This window comes from Lissotriton helveticus, chromosome 1_1 (genome assembly GCF_964261635.1).
Source record: "Lissotriton helveticus chromosome 1_1, aLisHel1.1, whole genome shotgun sequence".
Taxonomy (NCBI): domain Eukaryota; kingdom Metazoa; phylum Chordata; class Amphibia; order Caudata; family Salamandridae; genus Lissotriton; species Lissotriton helveticus.
In genome coordinates this window covers 1,644,928,920-1,644,953,508 of record NC_136057.1, presented here as the reverse complement: position 1 = coordinate 1,644,953,508, position 24,589 = coordinate 1,644,928,920, and positions in this window count along the sequence as shown.

Below are 24,589 nucleotides of genomic sequence, written 5' to 3'. Positions count from 1 at the left end.
ACATCTCATTTGACATGACTGATCACATCACTGATGACATCATTCATGTGATAATACGATGAACTTCTTCAGACTCTAATATAACCTTATATACACTCAGTGTCAATAGACACTCACAGACTGTCACTCATCCATGGAGTTACTCACACACCTAGTCAGTCATGCAAAGAATCAATCACACCTCCATTTCCTCAACTATGCAGTCATACACACCTTACGTATTCAAACAGATACTAACACATATTTACTCTCTTATACAATCCCTGATACAATTTCATAATGATCCATACAGCCACTCACACATTCACTGCCTCTTATGCACAGTTATTTATATATGTCAACTCTCACATATACTGTGTTTTACATATGTTTTTACTTTGACATGTAGCACTGAGATATACATTCACTCACCAATACACTCATGCACACAGTCAACCACCCATAGAGCTGTTTCCACATGCACTTTTGAACCCATACATCTAGTGAAGCAACTGCTCACACATCTATGCACAGAGTCATACACCTCTCAACCAGCAACACACACACTCAGTCTCCCATACAAATACTTGGGCAGCCAATCAATAACCCATATAGTTACTCATATAGCTACTGATCAACATATGCGGCAGTTTACAGAACAACAGACATAATGATGCACAAATTAAGACAGTTTAGTCACTAACCCATGCACTCAGTGAGACATATTTAATCACTCACTCATACAGTCAGTCATGCACCTACTAAATCCTTCATCCAGACACTTATACATCCACTCATTCTTCAATATGTAAGACATATTTAAACTTTACAGAAACATAAAATCACTGGATGTTGTTATCAGTGATGTCATCAGTGATGTCATTTGAGACGTCATCAGTGATGTCATCAGTGATGTCACTGACCATGTCATGAATGATGTAATATGTGACATGATCAGCAGTGGATTGCGGGTGCGCGATATATAGTTAGTACAACTAACTATATATGGAATTTCAATGGTTTTGTGTCAGTAAAAAAAGGTTTTTTAGATGCTAATTCCTAACTATATATGGTCTATAACCTATGGTTTTTTCAGTGAATTTTCAAGGTTTTGTAAATGCTAATTCCTAACTATATATGGTCTATAACCTATGGTTTTTTCAGTGAATTTCATTGGTTTTTTAAAAGCTAATATCTATAGCTGTAAAATGTATTCTTCTTTAAATCAAAAAATTTATTTTATATGTTTATTTTTTAATTTTTTTATTATTATGTTTTGGTTCGCTCCCGGTTCGCGAACCGGGAAGCTTCCCGTTAGCTCAATGTGGTGCCGCGACCCGGTCCGCGAACCAGTAAACGTTCCGTTTGCACAACTGCCGCGTTTGAAATCAACATCGTGACGCGTCGCGGAAGCGCGACGTATCGCGTTGTCGCGTAATGCGTCTTATGACGCGCCGCGTTAGCGCACCCGGAAGTGCTCCGGTACGTGAACCGCGGCGCAAAGCGCAGCTCCCCGGAAGCGATCCGGGGCGCGTCGCGAAAGCGCGACGTATCGCGTTGCCGCGTAATGCGTCTTATGACGCGCCGCGTTAGCGCACCCGGAAGTGCTCCGGAGCGTGAACCGAGGCGCGAAGCGCAGCTCCCCGGAAGCGATCCGGGGCGCGTTCCGCAGCGCGTAACTTAAGCGTAACAGGTCATGTGACTTGTTAATAAAACTTTTCATTGGTTCATTTCACTTTTGGTTTCCTAATGATGTAAGGCTAGGTCATGTGACCTAAAAATAACACTTTTCATTGGTTTAGACCTATTTTTTTTCCAAAATGATGAAAACCCCTCCTTCTTTCTTCACTCTGACTTTCATCTTTGTGAGACTAAGACCCTTTGTGATCACTGAGCAATGGCTTCATTAGTAGCTTCAGCTGGTGCACCCCCACCACCACCACCACCTCCTCATAGGAAGAGAGGACCACCTCCACAGTTCATTACTAACACAGAGGAGGAAGAGGATGAAGAAGAGGAACAGGAGATACAGGAACACCGTTTTTACAAGAGGAGCCCCGGGTATCTCATCATAAAACTAGTTTCATTTGGCAGTTTTTTTCATTTCCTGAAGGACAGAAAAAAGTTAATGCTCGATATGTGACGTGCCTGATATGTAAAGAGGACTTATCTAGAGGCACAGAAAAGAAGTATAGTTACGGCAACTATACTATGCACCGTCACATGCTGAGGTGGCATCCACTAAACTACAGCCGGGCAGAGATGCGTGACCTTCAGGACAATCCACCAACTCCTGTGGCCAGGACATCGTCACAGGTATCTCTGTCGGGGCCAGAGGCACGGGAAACCGTGCCAAACATTCAGGACAACTTTGTCCATATGAAGATTACCTGTTTATATTGTGGTACATTGCTCTCATGTGCCAATATGAGCATTAACTTAATAAACAGAGCATTTGAAAACCACAAGTGCTCTAAACGCCCCAAAAAGTAAATTTTTTTTTTGCTCCTGTTGAGCCCTTTCCAATGCCTGTTTTTTGTTGTTTCCCCCCCCAAAAAACCAAAAAAAACATAAAACTGTTTAAAAAATACAAAAAAAAATGTTCAGAAAAAAAAAATATATATATAAAACAACAAAAACATAAAAAAAAAGTTCTTTTCAGAACTACCTCCCCTTTATAAAAAAATTGCTAGAATGTTTAGCACTCTGGCAAGCTCTATTTCTTTTGGTTCGCTTCCCGGTTCGCTCGCCGGTACGCGAACCGGGAGCGAACCAAAAAAAAAAAAGAAGAGTAAGTATAAGGGAAGTTAACAGAGAGTAATGTTAAAACAAAGACAGCTATAGGGACTAAACCAGAGATACTGTTTAATAGATTTATTTACCGAAGAAAAGATGGAAGAGGGTATAATTGTGAAAAAGAAAATAGATAAGGAAGTGAAAGAAAAAAAAGGAGAGTAGAAGAATAACAAAGAAGAGTTTCTTAGAGAATGTGAGTGAATGTTCAAAATAAGATTAAAACATGTGGAATAACAGAGAGAAAAAACAGAAAGCAGAAAAGAAGAAGTAACAGAAAAGGAATAATTGAAACAGCAAAGAAATGTAAATAACATAGGGGCATATTAGTCAGAGACACTAAGAGTAATAGAGACGGAGTGAGTGAACAAGAGTGAGGAACTATGAGGAGAGGGACTGAGAAAAGGAGTGGAAGGAGTAGAGTAAGTAAGTAAGTAATAGAGAAAGGAATGAGGGAAGTAGCAAAGGCAGGAAAGTTAGGGTTAAAGAAATGAAGCAGTGGAACTAATAGTAGTTAAATGTGATAGAAATGTAACGAAAAGAGTACAAAACATTTACCTTATAATTGTCGTTAACTTAGTCACTTGTTATTTTTATACTTTCAATCTGTGAAAGAGAGAACAAACATTTGAAAAATATTAAAACATGTATTTAAAAATTAGAAAAGACAAGGGAAAAGATTGAAGGACAAACAGTTTTTCAACAACTTTGACACTTACAGAAGCTTCTGCTTCTCCAGGCCCCCTACACAGTCCTAAAGATATACATTTTAAACTAACAGTATCTTGATGCAGATGAACTGAGGCCTATCTTGGAACATGGTGCATCTTTTGCACTGCTGTTGTCTCACAAAAGTGACGCAATCGCAGCGCAAAAGAGGTGCACAATCATCATAAAACTGTTCCTAACATTTTAAATGATTGTTTCAGGATGGCAATAAGGTGTGTCCTATCCAGACGTTTGTTTCAGGTGAGGCCTACTCAGGGTTCCAGATCAAATTTAGCCTTGTTGAAGAGTACAGAGGAGATAATACATGTGCAGGGCAACCAATAAAGTTCAGACTTCCTCTGTTTCCCTGGAGAGGCCTAAACTTCATCTGCACAATTTGATTCGTAATGTTACGAAACACAGGTAATGTATTTGAAAAATATGCAATTTCTTTTGCTCATTTCACAATCACATCACTTGTGTTTCCTTTGGTTAGGTATCTCATTATGCAGATGTAGTCCAGCATATGAAAGAGTACACACTGAATGCAACAACTTTGACACTTACAGAAGCCTCACCTTCTCCATGCCTCCTACACAGTTCTAAATGTACATCATAAATACAAACAGTACAGAATTAACTATACATGTTAAATGGTTTATTTTTGCTGTTCTCAGAATGTATCAAATTTCACTAAAAACAGTGACTTGAAGGTATTCATCATATAACAGCGGGGGAAAAAAACACAATCAAAATGATTGTGTTTAAAAAACCCATATAACATAACCAATCAGAAATCAAAACTCCTCAAAAGTAACTTACTTTCCATGACGTCGAAGGATGTCCTATGAACAGCTTACACTCGGTTGTGCTGTTTTTTCAGCCCGCCACTTTCTGAAAGAAAAGCTCCATCGTTTTGAAAAATATGTTACATACAATAAATGACTTCTCGCTCTCTACCACACGTTTCCTCAAGGCCAAATCGTGTAAGAGCCATTTATAACTCTTGGAATTCTTGTAAGCAAATCCCGTCATTTTGTATTTCCGCAACTTTCAGAAAGAAAACGTTCAAGATCACTTTCACAGTCCTAGACTAGTAATATCTTACCCTTTTTGCTCACTCATGTTCTACATTTCCTATGACACTGATACTGCTTACTATGAAGCAGACTTACACTACCTCTATGACTACTACAATTATTTAATTCTCTACATCACTTTTAATCACAAAGCAATATAAAACAGTAGATAAAATTATATCAACCCCTAGAATCATTATACGCCAGTTACCTACCCTAAATTCTCTTTTCTGAAAACAGAAAGTAAGAATATTTTTTAGTAAAAAGGCAACATTGTATCGTAGTCAAATGGCAATAATTTCCGAAACAGCAAATTTTTTTACATTTTCAATAACCTGTGTAATAAGCGGATCTTGTCAAATAACCATCATGCAATATAATAGCTGCAGTTACAAATCTTCTTCCTAAAATCAACGACTGTGTAGCCACAACATTTGTAATTAAAGTTGAAGACTTACTTTCATCAGGTTTATATAATTGGATTTTTAAAATGACATTATAATCAAAAGTTTGGACCAATAATCTAGACAGCATTGCAGACTTACATTCCCTCTACTCCATGTTTTGATTGGCTGCTTGAATTAGCTTATAAAAAGAAACAGTTTTTCTGAACTCATTCAAAGTGCAGTTATTTTTCCATGACGTCAAGTGTTATGGTAAGAAGACCGTTTGCTTTGGGAAATAATCTGTTGTCCTTCAACTAATCTTTGCCCACCACTTTCTGTAAGAAAATCTTCTTTTTTTCCAGGAACTATTGTCTCTGTACTACACTTATCCTCAAGGCCAAATCGTGTAGGAGCCATTAGAACCTCTTGAAATTCCTCAGAGCACATCCCGAGATTCTTTCCCTAAAATTTTGGTTTTAAAAACACCAGGTAAGAATTTTTAAGGTCATACGGCAATTTTTTTTTGAAAGTTAAAACAGAATCGTTGCAGAATGACCAGCCGTTTCTAGACTTTAAATAAGCTGTGTAATGTCCTGATGTTATTGAAGGACCGTCATGATATATAATTGCTGCAGTTACAAAAGTCCTTCCTGATATTGACAACTGCGAAGCTACAACATTTTTAATTAAAGTTGTCAATTTTGTTCCATCAGCCCTACATCGTTGGAACATTAAAATGACATACTGGCCATATGTTCGTATAAATAATGTTGACATCATTTCAGATTTACATTGGCTACACTCCATGTTGTGATCAGCTGCTTTTACTAGCTTATTAAAGGACACTGATTTACTGTCTGGCAAAGTTAAATATATAAATCTTTCTGAGTCTACACTAGTAGTACTTGATACCCTACAGTTCTCGCAGTCATGCTGCCATTGATAAGAAAGCCCAAACAGGTGATCTACATCTACACCTTCAGCATGCAATACATCAAGCATATACATTAAAAACTCCTGACAATCTTGCTGAATATTTTGAGAGAATTGTGTTTGACCTGAACATCTGTCTAACAGATTTCGAATTTCAGACACACTTTCTATTTTTGTTCTATCAGTGCTAGATTTCTCTAACACAGAATTTAACAAACTGCAAAATCTGTGATCCAAATTGACCACAATCTCTTCTTTTACATTTTGTAGAGAAAACAAAACATTAATCACTACATTAGCATAGCAGTTGACACCAGAACTGTTTTCAAATTGAAAACCAACAACATCTTCAACAGAATCCTTTTTCTTTCTGCTTATAATTTCAGGTTCATCAACTTTTCGTCTTTTTGGTAAAACCTCCCTAGTATTGGTCACATTTCTTCGTTTCCGGCCTACCACACGTTTCTCAAACAAAGGATATTGAGGCAAATGTGGCGCATACTCTCTTCTTAACCTATTGTATTCCTTAACACAATCTAGATCCGCACAAATGTTTGTGACATCACACTCAATCAAGTACAATCCCGATAAAGTTCTAACTCGTGACAATGCCACATATGCCATACCCTCCTTGAACACAGAACTGCCAATATTCACCAATGCACTGTCTACACTTAAACCTTGTGATTTATGGATTGTCACCGCATATGCCAAGCAAACAGGAAACTGCTTACGGCGAACATATAAGTCTTTTACAAGCAAAAATCTAGCAGAACAACGGCCAATTAGCTGTACTTCCTCAATGCCATCAAATTTAATTTTTAAAAATTCAATTCCATCTCTATTTCTGTATTTCACAAAATCAACAACATTACCCATTGATCCATTAACCAGACCTCTTTCAACATGTAAATTCCTTCTTAAAATTATACGGCAATTTAAGCACACATTCAGAGTCTTTTCAAAACCTGCAGTTTTAGATATAGTCTTCTCTAATGAATCCAATTTTGTTTTCAAATTCTCAGACAAAATAATTGTTGATCCCATATGCTCTACTCTGTCAATAGCTTCCAGTTTCACAATCTCTTGGTTTTCTAAATACAACATTTTGTTGTTGAAGATGGCACATTCTGCAAGAGTTGGCATCAAACATATTCCAGATTTCTTCTCAGTAATTTTCTGAAAATTATTCTCAGGCACAACGTCTTGTTCTGGATATAAATTTGACAGTAATCGTGCATGTAAAGCTTGTTTCCCATGCTCGGTCACTTTTCCAATTCTAACATCTTGTAGAATATTCTTGTAAACTTCATCCTTCGCCTGACGCATATTTTCATGCAGTTCAGCATAATTGAAGTTTAACCATATATTGACGTTGCCAATGCTCCCTAGGCACTTCCTGGTATCTTCATGCGTGAGCATTTTGAACACAGGTTGTCCTTTCACTGGTGTCAGCTGCAGAAGATCTCCGAAAACAATGATGTGTTTGCCACCAAATAACACATCATACTCTGTTTTAAGAACTTCTTGCATTCTCAAATGCACAAAGGCAAGCATGACATTGGAAACCATGCTTACTTCGTCAATGATAAGAAGTTTCATTTTCCTCAAGACTCTTGAAACTTCACAACAAGCATCTCCAGATAACTTGTGGTATTGTAATTTGTTATCATGCTCCACTGGCAGCATCAGTAGACGATGCAAAGTAATACCTTTAATGTTATGTGCTGCCAGTCCAGTTGGAGCGGTGACAACACAAGACAGCGATGACTCAGTCCTTTCCTTCAAATAACATGAAATTGCTTTAATGAGGAAACTCTTTCCAGTTTCCGCTTCTCCACTCACGTACAGTCGGACAGGCTTCAACGATGTACATGAGCACTCTTTCTTCTCATGACTTAATCCATGATCAATTTGCTTGGTAACTTCGTCATATATTTTCCTCTGCTCAACGTTGAGTTGTCTTTCCAAGTCTTCTAAGTTAACCGCATCCTCCTGAGCATGTGCCATGGCTCTTTCCACTTCATTCATGGCAGTGGCAGCTTCATTTTCGATAACAGGTCCTCCTAGTGGATCCTGACTCAATGAAACAGAACTCTGACTGTCTTGAGAACTGTCTCTGGCAATCTCGGCTGCAATCGTTGCTTCCTGCTCGATTTCCGTATTCAACATTTGTACATATTTGGGAAAAGCAGGACATTCTATGGTCTCCTTGGCGGCAGTGAAAGAGTCTTCATAACAGAGGAAATCTCCAAGCAGTTCCTCTTCTGCACGCCAAGGCTTGAAAAGTTGCAAAAGTGCTAAATAGAAAAACTCCTTTTTTTCAGGAGATTCGCCACTCAATTTTCGATGGTTTACCAAGTGGCATTTTCTTTGCTTGACCAGACATCCCTCACTTCCAATTACAGCATACACTCCTTTATCAATATCTTCTTTGATGTTCCTCTTGAATATGTAATTTTGTAGAACCTCATACAGACAAACATTCTCGAGGTGACTGCTTCGATTTGGATAATATGTATCCAACATGTTGGTCTTCAATATGTCGGTACTGTTTGGCTCCTTTTCCGCCAAATACTCAATTTCCCGCACAGGTTTCAGAACTCGATTACGCGTTGCAGCAAGACCAAGACTCGCCCAAACGATACTCCTAGATTTGGCATAGAGACTTGCTGAAGACAACCGGTCAGAACATTCGTACGCTCCGATTTCTCGATGCGACAACATCTTCAGACTGAAACTGTACAACTTCTTACTGAGGCTCTTTTCATGGGAAATGTCCTCCCACATATCCTTCAATTCTGTCTTTTCTTTTTTGGTGATGTAAGATGTCACATACCGAGCCACAGCCATACAGTTATCAGCCACAAACTGTATATCCATGTTAGCATTCCACATGGACAAAATCACTGGGTTGTAGTCGTTGATGTACTTGGACTCTTCGTTCCTCTTCAAATTGTATGTGTTTTTAGGTGATTTCCTTGTCACATTATGTCGCAGCGAAGACATCAAACTGTTCACTCTTCCTTTAGAAATCACCGGTCGTGGAAAGGCGAAACGACATTTGGTGTAGAACTTGTCCTTGTTTCTTAATTTACGACAACAGTACTTTCCGCAACGATGGCTTTGGAAGCGTAGAACTTGTTCTCCTAGGCTTTTGTCCTCCTTTGCGTTTGGAACAGCACATGTAGAATACTGTTCTATGAAACTCATCACTAAGTCTTCTGGATCTGTTCCAAATTTAGGTGCCTCCTTGATCCACAGCAGCATATGTATATGAGGAGCACCTCTTGCTTGGTACTCCTTTCTCCAGAAGAAATCCAACACCTCTCCAAGAGGTGGATTCTTCTTATTCATGATGAAAGACATCATAGCTTCAAATCTATGATTGAAGTACCTGCATACATTCACTGGATCCAAAGAGCACAGTTCTCCGGGTGTCTTGAATTCGATGTTTTCGATGTTTCCATTTGCCTCTCGTAGAAATTCAAGTAAGTCTTCCCAGCCATACTCGGCACAGCTCAGAGTGAGGAACCATGTGGGAGTTCCTAAGTTCCTCAGCATACATTTTAAATCACCATGACGACGGTACCAGTACTCATTAGTACCACGCTGACACGCCATGAGATTAATCAGGTGACAATCCAAAATACTGTCTTGGACATTGACTTTATCCATAAAGTCACTTGCCGAGATGTTTTGCATCTGTATACCACTTTTCAAGATGTGGTTCACTGCATATGACAGTCCAGACAGATCGCTTTCAAACAGGAGATGAAACAAATAGGGAATGCATTGTCGAAACCTAACATCTTCTGCATACAATCGTAAAGTCCGGTATTCAGAAGCAGGAATTTGATGAGGTCGCTCATCATATCTTCCTCCTTGACCTGTTGGAAATAGCTGTGGAAAACACCGAGCTTCCAAACTTTCCTCCCAGACACTAATGGGACTCCCTTTGGCTTGTTTCATTTGAAACAACTCAATAGCATTCCCCATGACTTCCTTGGAATGCAAAGGATGAACACTATAATGTTCATATATTTCTTCACTTTTAGAGGGTTCTACTTTCTCAATTTGACCAGCACACAAATCGCTATCCTCTTCCTCACTTACTTCCTCTTCTGCAACATATACATTCTTATAGTACTTATTATTATTTTTCAAATACAATGTTGCCTTTTTTACTTTCCTAACATCCACTAAATCTTGCCATATTTTTTTATTCTTTGTCGGAACCCCATTAACTAAGATAACCAGAGGATCCTCTTCCACTTTTTCTACTCCAATTGTGTTAATGTTTTTCTTCAAATCTAGAGGCAAATAAACAACTCTTCCCTTTAATCCTCTCTGTAAATCCGATGGAGGCAATTTCCCTGTCTTTGGCTCCATTCTTACAATAGCCTGAAAGGGATGGATACTTTGAATCAAAATAGATTCATAAGTATTTAAATCCTTCAATTCAGAAGGAATCTCAACCAATTCCAGATTATTATGAACCGCTCTAGCAGGCATCTGTTTTTGATTTAATTTGTTACAACAATAGGTACACACACGTTGATCCGATCCCAAATCAAAAAAATTTCTACCATCAAGTATGTAGCGAAATCCTTCCATTCACTATTATTTTCCCTTTCACTTCTTGCATATAAATCCATTAACTTAGTCTGATTCTTATAATAAGTGCGTCGACAACACACACAAGTGAAATTAGGCCTCTCACTTGATTTCACCTGAAACGTGGCAATTTCCTTCTGAAAATTATCTGTACTGGAAACCTGTACACTATCTTCCACATTACCCTCTTCTTCTGGGTCAATTTCAACATTCTCCTCTTTACTTCCAAAGTAACAAAACTCAATTTCTTCACACATATTCTTCACATCTATTTCAGAACCATGCAAAAGAGCAGCGCATAATTGTTTAAGCATAACTGCTGGACTCTTAGCATAATACAACATTCTAACTAATTTCCTCACTTTATTATGATGCACTGCTAGCATCCTGAAATGATGAAAAACACTCTGACATACTCTCCTGGAAAGACAAGCCAGTGAATGACCATGCAAACCTGTCACTTCTCTCACTCTGCAAGGATCTAATTCTTGCAACAACTTCATTTTCTGCTTCAAACTTTTCTTATTAAATGTCCGTACAAAATCACAAAGCAAATTGATGGAATCCTGTCGCATACTGCAAATACTACTACACTTCCAGGTGTACACAGGTCCCTTAGGACGTCTTCCTAAAACCTCATTACCTAACATCTCTTCTGCCTCTGTTGTCACAAGTTTTTCTTTTTCAACTGGACAACCATCTTTCACCTCATAAGCTCGACCGCTGGTGTCAACTGCATGCACCAAATCATTATCCTGGAAATAACTCTCCTCATTGAAAAATGCCTCACAACTTGAACTATGCATCCATTCTCCGGAAAAAACTTCACAAAAATTACTACGATTAACTATTCTCTTCCATCTACTATTTCTTTTGAAATCATAAATTGCCTTGTTTAGCTTCCTAATTCTATTGATTATCAAAATAAATAACTTTCGTTTAATTTCAAATGCCTGATCAATAACTTTCTCAACTTTTTTTTTCTCTTATAAAAAACCACTTTCTGTTGACCTTTCTTAATATTTTTTAACAAATTGCCAATTATCCTGTTGCGGAACATTCGTTTACGAATGTCCCTAAACTGTTGTTTCCTTCTACTATCATGCACAGAGTTATCTCTTGCTCTAGCAGTAACTTTTTTGATTGGCCTTTCCTTTCCGTTTAAATTGCTTCTCTTTTTCTGGACAAAAACATTTTCTGTAGTACTACTTTTTTTTCTAGAAATGTTTCTTATGAATGTTTTCGTGGTCTTACCCGGTGCTTTCTTGGTGACTTGATGATTTTTTATTGTAGAGGACTGCTGCTGTAAATGATGGAAAAAACGGAATAAATGATGGACCCTGCCTGGAGTAAGCACCTGACTAACTTTCCCCCGTGAGGTATCTTAACCCTTAAGTTTAATCAAGGGGGTTGTGTGCACACTGAATGGCACCCATCATCACCGTGCCTATTCCCTAGGGAATTTTAATTCAGAACAAACAGCAGCAAAGGTGCACCACAAAACATAAAACAGTAAGTGCAAACGATGTTTAAGCAAAATAAGGAGATATTTCTCAGAGATGTTGGAGTTCTTCTTTGAATCTTTATTTTCAACAGGCAATAAAACACATACAGCCGACGCGTTTCGTCCCAAACTGGGACTTCTTCAGGGCTTTAAATCAGTTGGACGTCGCATATGGGGAAGAACATGTGAGGAAGCGGGGTCCAGTGGTCACCTTCCCGGCTAATGTAATCCTGTTCTATAGTTGTTCTTTCAAAGGTTGATTATACAAGACGAGATCTTGATATAAGTTTGTTAGCGGTTAACAGAGGAAGAAGTGTCAATGGAGTTCTTGGGTGGTATGGAGATTCATGTCACCTTGCTCACAATAAATGCTCAGTCCGTATGCTGAGTCAAAAATGGAACTGGTGTTGGACTGAGGGTCCTGTTAGTCCAATGGAAGAGGGAGTGGGCACTGTGTCCCAGTAGGCCGTTCTTGATAAAACGGCCGGCACCCATCCACAGCCCTCGACCTGATGACACACCCGTAGCGACGTCGTGTTCCTGCTGCTGTAAATGATGGACCTGCTGTCTTTGACGTTTTGTAGCCTTTCTCATTCTCTCCTTAGTTGGCATTCTCAAAATTTGAAATGATCTGCAGTTGAATCTGTGGTAAAATATAATAAAATTTTTTATTAACCACTATTACCAAACAGTAAATCAATAACAGTCATCAAAAACTTAACACACTACTTAACATTTTTACATATAATATTTTTTAGTGCTTTGGCAAATTTAGAATACAGAAATAGCAGAAAAGAAATGGAATTCTTCTTCATTTTACCTGTCCTGTTTTATATGTGAATCTGATCTAATTTTATGAGCATATTTTAATATTTTATTGAAGACACTACACATAACCTGTTTTTGAAGGTGTGTTTAATTTAAAATTAAACAGTTTACATTTTTACTTTTCATTTATTGTAAATTTTAAAAATAAATGTTTATAGTTCCATAGGCTCAAGCAGGTCAGCTTCCCACCCTATGTCATACAATTCTGACAAATCGGCATCCTCATCATATTCTTCATCATCCTCAGGATTTAAATCATCCAAGGGATCTACTTCCACTGACGTTTCAATTACAAGTTCAATGATGAGGTCGAGATCAACTGATTGCTGATTGTCACTCATGTTGATTTTGTCGTTATCTTTAAAGAAAGAGAACAACAATGAGATGTTGCAGAGTAAGAGACAAATCTCAGAGATTATAATAGTAAATTTGTTTAACAAGAGTAACATTTTGCAGCTATTATTTAGCCATGTCCAGCGATGCTGAGGAGGTGAGGCCTATGTCCAAGTTTTCAGTGAACAGGACTCATCTCTTCTTAACCTTGGATAAGCCTCACCGACTCTGTGTCCCCTGCTCATACTTAAATGTACAGGGGCAGATTTATGCTAAGTGGCGCATCCCCACGGATGCATCAGTTAATGTGCACCGCTGCTCTGCCATCCATAGTGTGCCGCATTTACAATGTGGAGCACCATTGAGCAAAAACAGCACAGATGCGTCACGCATCTGTGCCGCAAAAGCAGCACATTGCAGGAATCACGTCATAAGCGCGACATGTCTACTGCAATGCACAGGAGGAAGCCTCACATTGCATGGTGCATCACTTCTTATGCCTGTTTCAAACAGGCGTAAGGATTTGATTCAACAATGCTATAAAGCTGACTCAGTGAAATCTTCTCAATTTCACTGTGTTAGTTTTACAGGGCTTTCATGCAAATTAATGCATACCTTGCAACAAAACACTTATATGAAAACTGACGCAGGTTTCATGTGGCACAGGACTTTACAGCATGACACATCTGCCTAGATGCATCAAGTTGTAAATATGTCGCCACATAGCAAATGTTTTGCACCGCCGCTGCGTCACAAAAGTGACGCACAGTGACGTAAAAGAGACATACACCTATCATAAATCTGTCCCTAACATTTTAAATGATTGATTCAAGATTACGATAAAGTGTGGCCTATCCAGAGGTTTGTTTGAGGTGAGGCCTATTCAGAGTTGCAGATGAAATTTACGCTTGTTGAAGAGTACAGAGGAGATAATACATGTGAAGGCCTACCAATGAAGTAAGTCATATCCACTTCACTCTTGAACAAAGGCCAGACCTTTTCTGTGTCCATGGACAGACCTAAACTTCATCTGCACAATGTCATTCGTAAACTTAGGAAACACAGGTGATGTAATTGAAAAATGTGGAGTTTCTTTTCCTCATTTCACAATCACATCACCTGTGTTTCCTTTGCTTAGGTATCTCATAGTGCAGATGGACTCTAGCATATCAAAGAGTACACATAAGTTGAGCAGTGTATACAACAAATTTGACATTTACAGAAGATTCAGCTTCTTATCTTGTTGGAGATGAAATGAGGCCTGTCTTGCAACATGGTGCATCTTTTGCATCACTCCTGCATCGGTTTCATGTGGCACGGGACTTTACAGCATGACACATCTGCCTAGATGCATCAAGTTGTAAATATGTCACCACATAGCAAATCTTTTGCACCGCCGCTGCGTCACAAAAGTGACGCACAGTGACGCAAAAGAGGCATACACCTATCATAAATCTGTCCCTAACATTTTAAATGATTGATTCAGGATGACGATAAGGTGTGACCTATCCAGAGGTTTGTTTAAGGTGAGGCCTACTCAGGGTTGCAGATGAAATTTACGCTTGTTGAAGAGTACAGAGGAGATAATACATGTGAAAGCCTACCAATGAAGTAAGTCATGTGCACTTCACTCTTGAACAAAGGCCAGACCTCTTCTGTGTCCGTGGACAGGCCTAAACCTCATCTGCACAATGTCATTCGTAAACCTAGGAAACACAGGTGATGTAATTGAAAAATGTGGAGTTTCTTTTCCTCATTTCACAATCACATCACCTGTGTTTCCTTTGCTTAGGTATCTCATAGTGCAGATGGACTCTAGCATATGAAAGAGTACACATAAGCTGAGTAGTGTATACAACAATTTTGACATTTACAGAAGATTCAGCTTCTTATCTTGTTGGAGATGAAATGAGGCCTGTCTTGCAAAATGGTGCATCTTTTCCATCACTGCTGCATCGGTTTCATGTGGCACGGGACTTTACAGCATGACACATCTGCCTAGATGCATCAAGTTGTAAATATGTCACCACATAGCAAATCTTTTGCACCGCCGCTGCGTCACAAAAGTGACGCACAGCGGCGCAAAAGAGACACACACCTATCATAAATCGTCCCTAACATTTTAAATGATTGATTCAGGATGACGATAAGGTGTAGCCTATCCAGAGGTTTCTTTGAGGTGAGGCCTACTCAGGGTTGCAGATGAGATTTACACTTGTTGAAGAGTACAGAGGAGATAATATATGTAAAGGCCTACCAATAAAGTAAGTCATGTCCACTTCACTCTTGAACAAAGGCCAGACCTCTTCTGTGTCCGTGGACAGACCTAAACCTCATCTGCACAATGTCATTCGTAAACTTAGGAAACACAGGTGATGTAATTGAAAAATGTGGAGTTTCTTTTCCTCATTTCACAATCACATCACCTGTGTTTCCTTTGCTTAGGTATCTCATAGTGCAGATGGACTCTAGCATATCAAAGAGTACACATAAGCTGAGCAGTGTATACAACAATTTTGACATTTACATAAGATTCAGCTTCTTATCTTGTTGGAGATGAAATGAGGCCTGTCTTGCAACATGATGCATCTTTTCCATCACTGCTGCATCGGTTTCATGTGGCACGGGACTTTACAGCATGACACATCTGCCTAGATGCATCAATTTTTAAATATGTCGCCACATAGCAAATCTTTTGCACCGCCGCTGCGTCACAAAAGTGACGCACAGTGACGCAAAAGAGTCATACACCTATCATAAATCTGTCCCTAACATGTTAAATGATTGATTCAGGATGACATTAAGGTGTGGCCTATCCAGTGGTTTGTTTAAGGTAAGGCCTACTCAGGGTTGCAGATTAAATTTACGCTTGTTGAAGAGTATAGAGGAGATAATACATGTGAAGACCTACCAATGAAGTAAGTCATGTCCACTTCACTCTTGAACAAAGGCCAGACCTCTTCTGTGTCCGTGGACAGACCTAAACCTCATCTGCACAATGTCATTCATAAACTTAGGAAACACAGGTGATGTAATAGAAAAATGTGGAGTTTCTTTTCCTCATTTCACAATCACATCACCTGTGTTTCCTTTGCTTAGGTATCTCATAGTGCAGATGGACTCTAGCATATCAAAGAGTACACATAAGTTGAGCAGTGAATACAACAATTTTGACATTTAGAGAAGATTCAGCTTCTTATCTTGTTGGAGATGAAATGAGGCCTGTCTTGCAACATGGTGCATCTTTTGCATCACTGCTGCATCGGTTTCATGTGGCACAGGACTTTACAGCATGACACATCTGCCTAGATGCATCAAGTTGTAAATATGTCACCACATAGCAAATCTTTTGCACCGCCGCTGCGTCACAAAAGTGACGCACAGTGACGCAAAAGAGGCATACACCTATCATAAATCTGTCCCTAATATTTTAAATGATTGATTCAGGATGACGATAAGGTGTGCCCTATCCAGAGGTTTGTTTGAGGTGAGGCCTACTCAGGGTTGCAGATGAAATTTACGCTTTTTGAAGAGTACAGAGGAGATAATACATGTGAAGCCCTACCAATGAAGTAAGTCATGTCCACTTCACTCTTGAACAAAGGCCAGACCTCTTCTGTATCCGTGGACAGACCTAAACCTCATCTGCACAATGTCATTCGTAAACTTAGGAAACACAGGTGATGTAATTGAAAAATGTGGAGTTTCTTTTCCTCATTTCACAATCACATCACCTGTGTTTCCTTTGCTTAGGTATCTCATAGTGCAGATGGACTCTAGCACATGAAAGAGTACACATAAGTTGAGCAGTGTATACAACAATTTTGACATTTACAGAAGATTCAGCTTCTTATCTTGTTGGAGATGAAATGAGGCCTGTCTTGCAACATGGTGCATGTTTTACATCACTGCTGCATCGGTTTCATGTGGCACGGGACTTTACAGCATGACACATCTGCCTAGATGCATCAAGTTGTAAATATGTCGCCACATAGCAAATCTTTTGCACCGCCGCTGCGTCACAAAAGTGACGCACAGCGGCGCAAAAGAGACACACACCTATCATAAATCTGTCCCTAACATTTTAAATGATTGATTCAGGATGACGATAAGGTGAGGCCTATCCAGAGCGTTGTTTGAGGTGAGGCCTACTCAGGGTTGCAGATGAGATTTACACTTGTTGAAGAGTACAGAGGAGATAATATATGTAAAGGCCTACCAATGAAGTAAGTCATGTCCACTTCACTCTTGAACAAAGGCCAGACCTCTTCTGTGTCCGTGGACAGACCTAAACCTCATCTGCACAATGTCATTCGTAAACTTAGGAAACACAGGTGATGTAATTGAAAAATGTGGAGTTTCTTTTCCTCATTTCACAATCACATCACCTGTGTTTCCTTTGCTTAAGTATCTCATACTGCAGATGGACTCTAGCATATCAAAGAGTACACATAAGCTGAGCAGTGTATACAACAATTTTGACATTTACATAAGATTCAGCTTCTTATCTTGTTGGAGATGAAATGAGGCCTGTCTTGCAACATGGTGCATCTTTTCCATCACTGCTGCATCGGTTTCATGTGGCACGGGACTTTACAACATGACACATCTGCCTAGATGCATCAATTTTTAAATATGTCGCCACATAGCAAATCTTTTGCACCGCCGCTGCGTCACAAAAGTGACGCACAGTGACGCAAAAGAGTCATACACCTATCATAAATCTGTCCCTAACATGTTAAATGATTGATTCAGGATGACATTAAGGTGTGGCCTATCCAGAGGTTTGTTTAAGGTAAGGCCTACTCAGGGTTGCAGATTAAATTTACGCTTGTTGAAGAGTATAGAGGATATAATACATGTGAAGACCTACCAATGAAGTAAGTCATGTCGACTTCACTCTTGAACAAAGGCCAGACCTCTTCTGTGTCCGTGGACAGACCTAAACCTCATCTGCACAATGTCATTCATAAACTTAGGAAACACAGGTGATGTAATAGAAAAATGTGGAGTTTCTTTTCCTCATTTCACAATCACATCACCTGTGTTTCCTTTGCTTAGGTATCTCATAGTGCAGATGGACTCTAGCATATCAAAGAGTACACATAAGTTGAGCAGTGAATACAACAATTTTGACATTTAGAGAAGATTCAGCTTCTTATCTTGTTGGAGATGAAATGAGGCCTGTCTTGCAACATGGTGCATCTTTTGCATCACTGCTGCATCGGTTTTATGTGGCACGGGACTTTACAGCATGACACATCTGCCTAGATGCATCAGGTTGTAAATATGTCACCACATAGCAAATCTTTTGCACCGCCGCTGCGTCACAAAAGTGACGCACAGTGACGCAAAAGAGGCATACACCTATCATAAATCTGTCCCTAATATTTTAAATGATTGATTCAGGATGACGATAAGGTGTGCCCTATCCAGAGGTTTGTTTGAGGTGAGGCCTACTCAGGGTTGCAGATGAAATTTACGCTTTTTGAAGAGTACAGAGGAGATAATACATGTGAAGCCCTACCAATGAAGTAAGTCATGTCCACTTCACTCTTGAACAAAGGCCAGACCTTTTCTGTGTCCGTGGACAGACCTAAACCTCATCTGCACAATGTCATTCGTAAACTTAGGAAACACATGTGATGTAATTGAAAAATGTGGAGTTTCTTTTCCTCATTTCACAATCACATCACCTGTGTTTCCTTTGCTTAGGTATCTCATAGTGCAGATGGAGTCTAGCATATCAAAGACTACACAGAAGGTTACAACTGTATGGAACATGGCTATGTAAGTCAAAAAATCAAAATCTAAATTTGCCAAGCACACATGGGGGCGTATTTACAAGGACCTTGCACCACAGGGAAAGGTCTTAAATTAAAATGGGAAAAATAACATCAGAGAGACTCAAAGGCCTTATAAATATGCCCCAAGCAACCTATGAAGCTCTAGCATTACATATCAAGAAACCTAATTGATTTTTAAAATCGTTTTTAAACACATCATCTAAATAAATTATATACCTACATTCATCAGGAAGTGACTTAAAATGCCCTAAGACACATGAAAGCGTTTTTTTTTAAGCCCTTGCTCCATTTTTAGATCACTTTTAACATGGCTATGTAAGTCAAATAATCAAGATCTAAATTTGCCAAGCACAGATGGGGGCGTATTTACAAGGACCTTGCACCACATGGAAAGGTCTTAAATTAAAATGGGAAAAATAACATCAGAGAGACTCAAAGGCCTTATAAATATGCCCCAAGCAACCTATGAACCTCTAGCATTACATATCAAGAAACCTAATTGATTTCAAAAAACGTTTTTAAACACAACTTGTAAAGCAATTATATTCATACATTCATGGGGAAGTTACTTAAAATACCCTAAGACACATGAAAGCGTTTTTTTTAAGCCCTTGCTCCATTTTTAGATCACTTTTAACATGGCTATGTAAGTCAAATAATCAAGATCTAAATTTGCCAAGCACACATGGGGGCGTATTTACAAGGACCTTGCACCACAGGGAAAGGTCTTAAATTAAAATGGGAAAAATAACATCAGAGAGACACAAAGGCCTTATAAATATGCCCCAAGCAACCTATGAAGCTCTAGCAGTACATATCAAGAAACCTAATTGATTTCAAAAATCGTTTTTAAACACATCAACTAAATCAATTAGATACCTACATTCAAGGGGAAATGACTTAAAATGGCCTAAGACACATGAAAGCGTTTTTTTTAATGCCCTTGCAACATTTTTGGGTCACTTTTAACATGGCTATGTTAGTCAAAGAATTAAAATCTAAATTTGCCAAGCACAGATGGGGGCATATTTACAAGGACCTTGCACCACAGGGAAAGGTCTTAAATTAAAATGGGAAAAATTACATCAAAGGAAGTCAAAAGCCTTGAAAATATGCCCCAAGCAACCTATGAAACTCTAGCAGTACATATCAAGAAACCTAATTGATTTTTAAAAACGTTTTTAAACACATCTTGTAAAACAATTATATTCATACATTCACGGGGAAGTGAGTTAAAATACCCTAAGACACATGAAAGCATTTTTGTAAGACCCTTGCACTTTTTTTGCATCACTTTTAACATGGCTATGTAACACAAAGAAACAAAATCTATTTGTAAAACACTTGACACAAAGCAACATTTTAAATACACAACTTTCTTCATAATTTTCTCCCTAAACCATACTATTCTCTACCTAAATTAAATGAATCTTTTCTCACCTTAGCAAATACTTTATGAGTTTCAAAACAGTCTCAGAAACACACCAACTTGTCTTTAGCAGAGCAAAAGGTATGCACTCCAGAGTCTGCAGCTATGAAAAGCACAGAAATGCTGTAACTCATCACACATATCTCTCATGTCACCCAATCAAAACTCTTCCCTCACTTTTTTCAAATCAACACCCTTCCCCCCTCTGGCCTTTCTGCCTTTTTTGCATAGCAACCACCTCCTGAAAGACCTCTCATGTTTGCAAGTTCACACAACAATGTTTCAATTGAACTCTGAACTCTCAGTGCACCTGCGTATCCAGTGCAATCTTTCATTAAATGATTTTTTCTTGACCATTCAAATTACACCTTTCAAACAACACATCCATGCACCCTAACTTTCTGTTTTCAGCAATCAAAATCCACCAATCACTGCTACTGCTTCCTTAACACAGAAACTCCACAGTTTTTTTCATTTTAAACTCTTATTTTTTCAACTCCCATTTCATTGCCACACTTCATCTGACTGCAGCAGAACCTCCTCTCACCATGTTTTCTGTCTGGATTGTTGGACATAGTTACATCTACTGGGCTCAAAGGTATGCTGAGAACAGAAATTTACCTAACCTCAATTTACAAGATGTGGAAATTAAGTGGTTTGGCCACAGAGGATTAAAATGTCACCAATTGATACCATTGGTGAAAACCTTTATGCATTTGCCTAAACCTGACCTGTTAATTGTGCACTGTGGAGGAAATGACTTGGGCACTTTGACTGGTGTAGGTCTGGAAATGCTTTTAAAGGACACCTTTGAGCAATTGATGGCACTTTTTCCTCAAACTGCCTTGGTATATTCAAATATATGCCAAAGACAGAAATGGAGGTGGTCGAACCAATTTTGTCCACAAATTGAGAAGTCGAGGAAGCATGTAAACAAATCTGTTTCAGCTTACATGAGAGACCATGGAATGGGCTCCATGTACAACAATAACTTGCGTTACTACATGCAAGATATCTACAGAGGAGATGGAGTTCACTTCTCAGATGAGGGCAACAGAGTTTTCATTTTGAATTTAGGACTGTGCATTGGTACCTACTTATAAGTACCTAAATGTGCCATAAACCCAAAAGCTCTTCTCAGAGCTACCCTACATCTGATCACTCACAATTATTATTTTACTCTAACTTTTTTCACAAATTTTCAACAAAGTACGCTCCCCGGAGCGCTACCCGGTACGCGAACCGGAAGCTAACCACGCGAAATTTTTAAAAAAAATGTTTTTTTTCCGCACATATGGGCCTCCTCAGCCACCCTCAGAAAACCTAGGGGGTCAAGATACGTCTACCGTGCCCCCTTCTACCCATTCTGAACATTATTTGCCCTCCATCTTGTATCTTAATTCGACCGAAACACAAAATGGTGGACTCCCGTAACGCTGCCGGTTCGCGTACCGGGGCGCTCACCGGGAAGCGCTCCATCAAAAAAGGTGGGAAAGTAATTTACAGAAGAAACCCTGGAGACACTTTCACCAAATATAGATTAGCTCATACTACATACCAATCCCTACCATTTTCACAAATTTGGTTGGAATTCCATTTAGCCATTTAGCCTGTAGACCTCTCTAAATACCCTGAGGTAAATTACTTCACAAAACACATCTGAAGTGTTGGAATTGACAACCAATTAAAATGTTACTTTCATTTTCTATTTTTTTTTACCTGACATTTGATTGGTTATGTACCTGAATATATATAAAGGAAGAGAAGGAAACACAGCCATTTTGACTACTACTTCCTGGTGTACATTTCAATAGGATTTTCACTAATAACTTCAACTTCTTTTTAAAGGTAAGTTGTTATTTTAAAAACTGAAGTATATTGTGCACTTTAAGTTAATATGGTAAACTTTTTCTGATAGTTATATACTATCCCTCTGTAGTAGTTATAGATTTAGATAGACTTCTCTGTTATAGTTATGGATGGACTTAGGCTTCTCTTGTATAATTATGAATTTACTTACGTTAAATCACATACACTTTTTTATATTCCTACTTCCACTCTGATACTATACACTGCCCAAAGATAAATTCACTGTTAAAAACTACCTATCTAAAATTAATCCCAACAGTGCCCTATCTCTAATAATATATATTTTTTTTATGCAAATTTCAGACAAAATGGAAGGCGAACAGAAAGTTTCATTTGAAATTGTCCTTGCAGAGACCAACCAAGAAATCATTGATCCAAATGACATTGAATTTATGGATGAAACTTGGGACCAAGAACTACTGCAATGTGTGCAATCAGTAGATGTCCTCCTTGAAAATGAGGACATTTTACACACTCAAAAATTACAAGCTATGTTCAATGAAAATAACGACATTTCAGACAGTGAAATGTTAGACATTTTATTAAATTTTGAAACACAATCACAATAATAAATAATTGCTTAAAAAATAAAGAAATAAAAAAAATCAACAAAACAAACAATCAATTAACATACAATATTTGAAAAGTCTATCATTCTTTTTTCCTTATAGTACGCTCCCCAGAGCGCTTCCCGGTGCGCGTACCGGGCGCTCCCCCCGCGGGGCCCTTTTAAAGCCTCCACATCAAACCTAGGGGGTCAGGGAGGATCTACTATGCCCCCTTATGGTCATTTCCCCCTTTGTTTTTGCCTCCTCTTGTCTCTCGATCCTACCGAGAGACAAGATGGCGGCCGCTCTGGACTGTTTAGAATGTTGACAGACACCGGAGAGCCAATCAGCTTCGCTACGCAAAGTTCCGTTACGCGTCAGGTACGCGAACCGGAGCGCTGCCCGGAGCGCGCTTACAGATATATATCTTTTTTTGAACGTTAATTTCTCAAAATCCACTGGATCACATATATTGAGACCTAGCAAAGGCACATCGGGCTACCAGTCCCTACAATTTTGCCAAGTTTCGTGCAAATCCATTCAGCCGTTCGGGCTAAAAGTGAGGCCAACCGCCTAATGGAAATTAACATGGGAAAAACACGTTTTGGGACCCCCCTTTTTTCTCAGCCCCCCTTTGACAAACCCCCCCCAAATTTTCAGTATCTGCTCAGAAACAAAATGTTCCATTTTCCTGAAAATTTCAGCCAATTCCGTCCACAAACGCCAAAGTTATTAGACATAGAATTTTCAAAAATCCCATAGAGAAAAAATCCTAACTATATATACCTACTGGCGACCGCCAGTAGGTAATATATATATATATATATATATATATATATTCACGCTCCAAGGTTGCTCGCGTGCTACTCACAAGGTGGACAACCTGGAGCGTGAATCTATATGCGGCAGTCCAGCCGCAGAGTATGCACCACCCCGTTAACGTGGGGGTCACGGCAGTGAAGTAGCAGCCGTACATGGGATCGAGGACGGGCCCACTCGTGGAGTCCATACAGGACTTGATTGTGTGCTTTCCGCACTACACTTCCCAGAAGTCTCATTGGAGCCTCCCATTGGCGGGTGAGTTATATGAAATTGGAGAAGTGTAGCGGGTGCGCACACTGCTTCCGTTAAAGCCCCTGAAGAGAAGCAGATGGAGCTTCGAAACGCGTCGGGCAGATCCATTACGGAGCGGCGTCTACGAGCGGATCCCCGTCCTCACCTACACATAAATAAAGCTGCTGCTCGCGTGCTACTCACAAGGTGGACAACCTGGAGCGTGAATCTATATGCGGCAGTCCAGCCGCAGAGTATGCACCACCCCGTTAACGTGGGGGTCACGGCAGTGAAGTAGCAGCCGTACATGGGATCGAGGACGGGCCCACTCGTGGAGTCCATACAGGACTTGATTGTGTGCTTTCCGCACTACACTTCCCAGAAGTCTCATTGGAGCCTCCCATTGGCGGGTGAGTTATATGAAATTGGAGAAGTGTAGCGGGTGCGCACACCGCTTCCGTTAAAGCCCCTGAAGAGAAGCAGATGGAGCTTCGAAACGCGTCGGGCAGATCCATTACGGAGCGGCGTCTACGAGCGGATCCCCGTCCTCACCTACACATAAATAAAGCTGCTGCTCGCGTGCTACTCACAAGGTGGACAACCTGGAGCGTGAATCTATATGCGGCAGTCCAGCCGCAGAGTATGCACCACCCCGTTAACGTGGGGGTCACGGCAGTGAAGTAGCAGCCGTACATGGGATCGAGGACGGGCCCACTTGTGGAG